This window comes from Macrotis lagotis, chromosome X (genome assembly GCF_037893015.1).
Source record: "Macrotis lagotis isolate mMagLag1 chromosome X, bilby.v1.9.chrom.fasta, whole genome shotgun sequence".
Taxonomy (NCBI): Eukaryota; Metazoa; Chordata; class Mammalia; order Peramelemorphia; family Peramelidae; genus Macrotis; species Macrotis lagotis.
Genome location: NC_133666.1, coordinates 652,146,355 through 652,155,430, shown reverse-complemented (window position 1 = coordinate 652,155,430; position 9,076 = coordinate 652,146,355). Strand labels below are relative to the sequence as shown.

The 9,076-nt window shown below is 42.0% G+C and overlaps 1 long non-coding RNA gene across 2 annotated transcripts; it reads left to right on the top strand.

Annotated features, from left to right (window-relative positions):
- The first annotated feature begins 3,064 nt into the window (after nt 1–3,064).
- Nucleotides 3,065–8,936, top strand: LOC141497637 (uncharacterized). Of its 2 annotated transcripts, XR_012471394.1 has the most exons (4): nt 3,065–3,253; nt 6,401–6,500; nt 6,847–6,996; nt 8,454–8,936. It is a non-coding gene; the product is annotated as an uncharacterized LOC141497637 (long non-coding RNA). The 2 variants fall into 2 exon arrangements; XR_012471393.1 differs by lacking the exon at nt 8,454–8,936 and having other exon boundaries at nt 6,847–7,103.
- Nucleotides 8,937–9,076: the final 140 nt, after the last annotated feature.

The following is a 9,076-nucleotide window of genomic DNA, read 5'->3' as shown; positions in this document are numbered from 1 at the left end:
GGGCCGAGCGCGCAGGCGCGCCTCAGCCGCGATCGGGTTTCGCCCCCAGGCGGAGGCCGCAGCCGCCCCAGCCGGGACTACAACCCCCAGACACCTCTTCTGGGGGACGCGGGGCGGGGCGGGAGGTTGCGGGCGTCGCAGCCCGCGGCGGCCCCTGGCGGTCGGGTTGGTTGTTTTGTTTTGTTTTGGTTTTTTTTTTGTGACGTCCCCCTCCCCCCACCTGACCGGGGGAGGGCGGGGCTGGGGCAGGAGGCGAAGGCGGGGTGGGGGGTGGGGGTGGCGACTGGAAGTGGGTCAGCCTGGCTGGCCCGGACCCGGACCCGGACCCGGACCCGGCCAGCCCCACAGATTCTTTTTTTTTTTTTTTTAAAGAATTAATCATGAAGCAACTGGGTGTGTTTATCCTGGAGAGGGGAAGGGGTGGGGGGCTCCAGGCCTGGAAGGGCGCGGCCGTGAGCCCCGAGGCCGGACTGGAAGTAATGAGCCCCCCGTCATTCAAAGGACTCAAGTTCTGGAGGGCCTCAGGGGTCGGTGGTCCTGCTCTGTGCCCCCACCCCATCTGCCATCGCCTCCGGGCTCCTTTCCTTTGTCTGCGTTGGACTGGAAGACCAGGGCAATCTAACTGTGCAGAGGCCATACTGGCCGGAGCCACAGGCACTATAACTGACCCGCCGGCCCTGCGTGGACCCCATAGCACTGACCAAGCCACAGAGGTGCAGGCTTTTATTTATTTATTTTTTTGATACCTCATTATGCCCCACTACAAATGCCTGAGTTAGATGTGATTTGGTCGACTCAAAGCGCCGGCCCTGGAGTCAGGTCTCAGGCCCCATATGTGTGGCCTTGGGCAAGCCACTTAACCCCATTTGCCTTGGAAAAAAAAAAAGAGGTGCAGACTTTTAATAAAGTATCTCCTCCAGTCCTGGCAAGGTCTCTGTAAATCCCTGCCCCTGGGCACAAGACGAGGCCCTATCAACAAAATAATGGATCCCCACCCTAGCCTGAAAACATTAAATCTTTCGGCCCTCAATCTCTTTTCTCTTGAGTTACTGCCCCAATCTATCCCATCTAATGAACTTATCTCCCGGCTTCTTTAAAAGCTAACTCTTTCCTCAGTTGAGTTTTTCTATCTCCCTTTGGGAGACCAGCTCACTGTTGGCAAGCATGGGCCACCCAAATAAACATGCTCATATACCTCTCTTATAGCTGCCTATACCTTGAAGGTGACCCCTGCTCCTATTCTTCTGGTGCTGCTGCTGCTAACCCCCTATCTCTCTCTCTCCCTTAGCTTCTACCATCCAACTTTGTTTTTGTTTATTTTTTTTCTTATGCGAGGCAAATGGGGTTAAGTGGCTTGCTCAAGGCCACACAGCTAGGTAATTATTAAGTGTCTGAGGTCAGATTTGAACTCAGGTACTCCTGACTTCAGGGCCAGTGTTCTAGCTGCCCTTTAGCTTCTGGCATCCACAAGAATATGTAAATAAACTTTTTTGTCCCTCAATTCTTTCACCTTCAATCCACGAAGCCTTTCAGCTGACCTCATTTTCCAGCAACATGATCTTTGCTCTGTTGGAGCAGATGGTCAGTTGCTTCAACTCTTGGATGACTAACTTATCAAACCTTGATACCCCAATTGGAAAGCGTGACCTAGGGCTTGCAGGTACGCAAGCAGTGTTCTGTGCTGTGACTCAATGACAGTGAAAGCTCCTTGAGGGCAGCCTTTTGTTTTGTCTTAGTCTGCCTGGCACGTAGCAGATAATCAGTAAATAAAGACTGGTTCAATTGGAATTTGTTTCCTTTGGCAACAGGTGCTTAGTTCAAAAGGACATGCCAGGGTGTTTAGTTTCTGGGCTGGCTCAAACATCCAGAAAGAGGCATAGCAGGGGTGGAGCTGGGGTTGGGGATAGGGGGGTGGGTGGGTCCAAACACTATTGCCCCAGCTGCTTGTTGATCCACTGGTGAGGACTTTGGTTTGTCACCGTTGATATATCTCTATAAGATATAAAGGTCTTCAGTGCTTTTCCCTATACCCTGCCCTTTATTGTAAGGGTCCTTTGTTGTTGCATTGTTGATGTCTCCCACTACAATTTTGCTTTTATATCCCCCCTTGTGTGGGAGAGACTAAAACATTGGCCTCAAAAGATGGACAGCTAGGATTCAGGACAATCTGACCATACCTATTACATATGGCAAAAAAAAAAAAGTGAAGTCATCTCATCCCCTTTCCCCTAGCACAGTGTATGCCATAGGAGAGGATGAAGCCACCGTTTTCTTTGACCTTGGCCAAGTCCCTTCTGCTCCTCCCTTTGGGTCTCAGAAGCAGCATGGTTCGGGTGATGGTACAAGGCTTATGATCAGCAGAGATATGAATCTGAACCTCCCTTGATGATAATTAATAGTTGTGTGACCCAAGTTGTCCAAGGGACTAAACTTTTCCAAGTCTCATTCTGTCTGTAAAATGGGGATAATGATATCCAAAGCACCTAATCTCATAGGGTATGGAGGGGACCAAATTATATAATACATACAAAGCATCTTGCAACCTTGAAGTACTATACAAATGACAATTATTATTTCCTTTTCTATTAAATGAGATGGTTGGCTTTGTAAGGTCTTTTTCATCTAGGACCCCCTTTGTTCTGTGAATAAATTCAACAGGCTGTCCTGTTCATAGAGAAGAAGAGGGGGTTATTGTCCCCTGAAGGTCTTCAAGCAAAGATTGGATAGATGGCACCATATTGGGGGTTTTGGGGAGGGCATTAATGGTCTGGGATGAATTACACTAGTTGATTCTGCTGAGATTCTGGCAGGTAGAGGGGAAGATAAGACAGGGACAAGAGATGGATGAATCATCTTTCTCCTGCCCTCAGAAACTCACAGTCTAGTTGGCACCCTGCATATGAACATGGAAAGATTAAATGATAGGGCAAGATGAAAATAACTTCAAGTCAACAAGGGGAGAATGTCACAATGCCGGATATGATTCACTGGAAGATGAGCCTGTCAGTGATGTGGGAGTTCAGGATAGGGGAAATCAAGGAAGGCTCAGCAGGGGAGGTGGTATTTGATCTGAGCCTAGAGGGATTTGTTTAGGGGAAGGCATGTGGGAAGGCAGCATAGGAACTTTTTGAGAAAGAGGAAAGGGAACTTCTAGGGGTGGACATCAATGGGCGTGTTTTGGAGACAGAATAAACCTGTCTGACTGGAACAGGGAGATTTCTCAAAGGGAAGAAGGGGGAGCTAAGTTGAACAGGTGAGTAGGTGACAAATGACAGGTTGAAAATATAAACTTTTTTTTAAATAGGGCAATAGGGATGTGTTGAATGTGTTTGAGGGGGGATCTAGGTGGTACAATAGATACAGTGCCAGCTCAGGAGTCAGGAGGACCTGAGTTCAAATGTGACCTCAGACACTTGATACTTACTAAACTGTGTGACCTTGGGCAAGTCAGTTAACCCCATTGCCTCACAAGCACCAACAAAACAAAAAGATTTCATGTTAAACACAAATACGTATGTACAATATTCACCAGACCCTTCGCCTCCAAGGGGAGAGGAATGGGAAGGGAGATTGGAAAGAAATTATGTAACTTAAAAATATATTCATGTGCATGTAGATGAATGTTGAAAAACTTTCATAACATGTAATTGGAAAAATAAGATATCAATTGGGAAAAAAAAAGAAATGTGTTTGAACAGAAGACGGGTATGCTTTGAGAAAATAATTCCGAATCTATGAAGAATAAGTTGGAGAGGCAGAGACCAGATATAGGGATGCCAGTAGCAGATGATGAGAGAGGATGAGGAGAAGGGGAAGGGAATAAGCAATTATAAAGTGTATACTATGTACCAGTGACTATGCTAGGAACTTTAAGAATATTTTTTCTCTGCATACCAAATCATACTATTTTCACTTTTTATAATTTGTTTTATGTATTTTCATTTACATGGTTTTTTCACCTTTAGTTCTGATTCTTATCTCACAACGTGACTAATATGGAAATATGTTTAACATAGTTGAACATGTATAATGCACAGATTATTTGCTGTCAAGGGAAGGGGGAGAGAAGGGAAGGAAGGAGAAAAATGTGGAACTTAAAATCTTACATAATGAGTGTTGATCTTAATGTAATTGGAAAAAATAGAATATAAAAATATATAATAAAAATAATATTTCTCAATGGGTGGAGGAAGGACTGGAAGAAGGGAAAGAACCTGGAATTTTCAAAAATTTGTTTAAATGGATGTTAAAAATAATTTTGTAAACTCTATTCATAGATTCTTTTAAAAATTATTTTGTTTCATGTAAAAAAATTTTAACAATCAGTTTTTAAATGGTTGACTTCCAGATTCTCTCCCTTGACCCCCCCACCACCCTTTCCCCTCCTTGAGAAGACAAGCATTTTTAATTTTATTATATATATATATATATATATATATATGAGATCTTGCAAAACATATATCCATGTCAGCCATGTTGCAAAAGAAAGAACAAAATAAAATAATAAAGCTAAAAATGTTTCAACCTTTGTTCAGAGTTCAGCAGTTTTCTCTCTTGAGGCGAATAATACTTTTCATCAGTAGTTCTTTGGAATTGTCTTATTTCGCTGTCTTGAACAGAGTAGCTAAGACTTTCATTGTTGATAATTTGTGTTACTGTGTATAGTGTTCTCCTGGTTATACTCATTTTTCTTTGCATAAGTTTATATATCTTCCCATGTTTTCCTGAAACCACCTGGCCTAGCATTTCTTACAGCACAGTAATATTCCATCACAATGATGTGCCACAGGTGTGGTGTTATTTGTCCTTCATTCTCCAAGAAGACTATGGTACTGTCATGGCAAAGATGTGAATTGGATTTTAGTGAGGGGTGCTGTGCTAAGTCACCAGTCTCACTTTCTCCTCTAGAGTCATCTGGGTCCATGGCCAGATATGAATCAGGACAACCAAAGATGGCCCTAGATGCCAGGCAATCAGGGTTCAGTGACTTGCCCAAGGTCACACAGCTAGTAAGCATCAAGTGTCTGAGGTCAGATTTGAACTCAGATTCTCCTGACTCCAGGGTTGGTACTTAATCTACTTTACCACCTAACTGCACTACAAGCTGTTCAGCTATTCCCCAAATGATGGGCATCCTCCTTGATTTTCATTTCTCAGCTACCACAAAGAAGCCACTATATATTTTTTTGGTACAAATAGATTCTAATAATAATGGAAAAAAAATTATCTCATTTGATCCTCACAACAATTTGGTGAGGTAGGTGCTATTATTTATTCTTCTCATTTTGGGGGTTGTTTTTCAGTCATGTCTAATTCTTTGTGACTTCATTTGGAGTTTTCTTCACAAACATACTGGAGTGATTTGTTATTTCTATCTCCTGCTCAATTTACCCCTGAGGGACCTGAGATAAACAAGGTTAAGCAACTTGCCCACACATCTGGGAAGTATCTGAGGCCAGATTTGCATTCAGGAAGAAGAGTCTTCCTGACTCCTAAGGCCAACATAAAAATCACTGTGCACTTAGCCACCTATCTTCAGTGAACAGACTTGCCCTGAGCCTCCCAACTAGTTGAGGTCAAATTTGAATTCAGATCTTCCTGACTTAAGGCCCTAGTAACCTACATTTTTATAGCAACTCCCAAGCATTATCTTAATTAATCCTCAAGATAATCCTGTGAAACAAGTATTGCAGGTTATTCTGATTTTACAGAGAAGGAAACTAAAATTCAATAAATCAGTGCCCAGCCTAGGGTCACACAGGTATCACTTATCATGAGGTAGGATTTGAACTCTGGTCTTGGTGACTCCGAAGTCTAGCATTCTAGCTAATGTGAAGTTGGAATCAGTGGGACTTGGAGATGAATGAGATGTAAAGAAGGAGGGAACCCAAGCCTGAGTAGATGGTGGTGCTATAATTAGAAATAAGGAAGCCAGGGGAAGTACTCAAATGGGTTTTGTTTGGGGAAGGAGACAATGATGAATATGGTTTTTAGACAATGACTGAGGGGGCAGTAAACCAGCCAAGCCATGTAAAATGTAGACATGGAGCTCTGGATGGATAGAGGCGGTTGCTGCTTGGGTCATGGTTCTAGGTCACCCCATATATGGGAAAATTAAAAAGAAGGGAGATTGTCAAGACATAAACAGGGGAGAGACAAGGATTTCCATAGCATTCCCAGAATCTCAAAATAAGACCTCCAGATGCCATCAAGGCTAATCCATTCTTGAACAAAGGCAATCCAAGCCAACAAGGATTTATTAGGCACCTACAGTATTTAATAGCAGTACGATGCTAACCAAGCATTAGGAAGAATTGAAAAGCAAAACAACCATAACAGATTTTTTTTTTAAATAGTTCCAATCCTCAAAAGGCTTATGTTACACTTGTGGAATCTATAGGATCCAACCTCTAGAGTTCAGAAACCATTTGGTCCGAACCCTTCATTTTCCTGATGAAGCCCAGACAATCCATTAGCAGCAGCCCTCTGGCTTTTACCTGGTAAGTACATTCATGTTGTGCTAGATTGATTAGGAGAGGGCCTAATCAATCAGAAGAGTTCCCAATCAACTTGATGAAGTTGGGGGAGGGGTCCTTGTCCTCTGGCAGGACCCAGAAGTCTTGATTGGCTCTTGGTGACCACTGAGGCCAGATCCAAAAAGAAATGGATGGCACTCAGGTGGACAGACTTTTCAGAGTTGCTGCCCCACTCTGATACATAAAGGAAGCTGACAGACCAGCTCATCTTCTTTTGCTTTCTTCTTTGCCTTCTATTGGGAAGACAGACAACAGGGGATAGGGAAAGTCCTGGGTTCTCATACCCCTCACCCTTATATCTTTTCTTCAGGTCTAGAAGTGGCTGCATTGAGGCAGAAATATGTGGGAGTTGCATGAGTGTGCAGGTAGACTGAGAGCCCAGAGATCCCAAGAATGGACTTGCTTGTCCCAAAAGATGGTAGCCACCAGGATACCAACAGATTTCCAACAGAAGCACATGGTAAAGAGATCATAAAAAAAATAGAAAAAAACAGGTGTTCAAAAATAATTATAGCAGCTCTTTTTGTAACGACAAAGAATTGGAAATTGAGAGGATACCCATCAATGGGGAACGGTTAAGCAAATTGTGGAAGATGATTGTGTTGGAATTTTATTGTTCTGTAAGAAATTGTGAATGGGTAGATTTTAGAAAAAGCTGGAAAGACTTGCATGAACTGATGCTGAGTGAAGTAAGAACCACACTAACATTGTAGGATGATCAACTATGATAGACTTAGCTCTTCTCAGCAGTATAATGATCAAAGATAATTATAAAAGGTTTGTGATGGAAATGTCATCCACTTTCAGAGAAAGAACTATTGGAGGCTGAATGTAAACTAAAACATGTGATTTTCACTTTTTAAAAATTGGTTTTATATTTTTTCCCTCATAGTTCTTTCCCCTCCTCCACTTTTGTTCTGATTTTTCTTTCACAATATGACTAATATGGAAATACGTTTAACATGTATAACCTATATCAGTTTACTTGTTGTCATAGGGAGGGGGGTAGGGAAGGGAAAGAGGGAGAAAAATGTGGAACTCAAAATCTTATAGAAAATGAATGTTGAAAACTATCTTTACATATAATTGGAAAAAATAAAATTTAAATTAAAAAAAAAAGAAGCACATGGTAAAGGAAGATATGTGTATGCTAACTCGGCCTAAAAGGGTTTTAAGTTCATGGCAATGTTCTGAAGCACCAAATTCCTTGTGGAGGGTAGGTTGACTGGGGTTAGGTATTTTGAATTTTACAGACAAGCCTTATCCTGGAATTTAATCACCATGATAGAGATTTCCTGGGAAACATCAATCTTGAAATTTACTTCATGGATAACAATCCCAAATTTAAAAAAATTCCTACATTTTATAGCATGTATAAGGGTATATTTCTTTTTTAATTTTGATTTCTTTTTATTTTCCAATTACATATAAAAATAGTTTTCAACATTCAATTATTTTTTTGCAAAGTAAATGGGGTTAAGTGGATTGCCCAAGGCCACACAGCTAGGTCATTATTAAGTGTCTGAGGTCAGATTTGAACTCAGGTATTCCTGACTCCAGGGCCAATGCTGTATCCACTGGCAACCTAGCTGCCCCTCAACATTCAATTTTTGTAAGATTTTGAGTTCCACATTTTTCTCCCTCCCTCACCCCTTCCCCATGACAGCAAGTAATCTGATATACATTATACATGTACAAGCATGTAAACATATTTCCATATTAATCATGTTGTAAAAGAAGAATAGAAAAAAGAGGGAAAAAAACCACGAGAAAGAAAAAACATGCAACAAAAATTTTAAAAATGGAAATAGTATGCTTTGGTCTACATTGAGGCTCCACGGTTCTTCCTCTGGATGTGGATGGTGTTTTCCCTCACGGGTCTTTTGGAATTGTCTAAGAGAATATTTCTTGTTGTAGCATGCTTCTTGGAAAATAAGGAGAATCACATACACCATTACCAAATTGTGTCTTACTCTGAGGGCACTTCCAATAAATTACAATAGGGGAGTGTGACCCAGGACGGGAAACGAGGAGTGTTCAGCAGCCCAAGGTATGTTTGCATCCTGGATTTATGAAGGATGACGTGGAGGAAGAGAGACCAGAAACAAGGAGACCGGTATGAGAGATGAAAAGGGGAAAGGCAAGAGAATATACATTTAAAAGAATATATTACATATACTGTGTATACTTGGCTAAGCACAATATTATCTCATTGGATGCATTATCCTTGGATCTTCACAACCCTGGAAGGTAGGTATGTTATTATCTTGTTGAAGCAAATCAAGGTGAAGTGACTTGGGGGAGTTGGGGAGGGATCCTTATCACCAGGTGCCACTAAGAATCTGAGAGGAGCTGTGGAGCATCCTGTGCAAGGTCTATAGAGTCATTATTTAATGTCGAAGGGACTCAATGGCAATATTCTCCCACCAATTTTCTTTAGAAGGGAGTTGATGGACTATCTGAATATATGTTTCAGGATGCATTTCTGGGCTTCCATGAGTCCTTGGGTGTTTAATGCATTCTGTGGAGGGCCCTCCCCT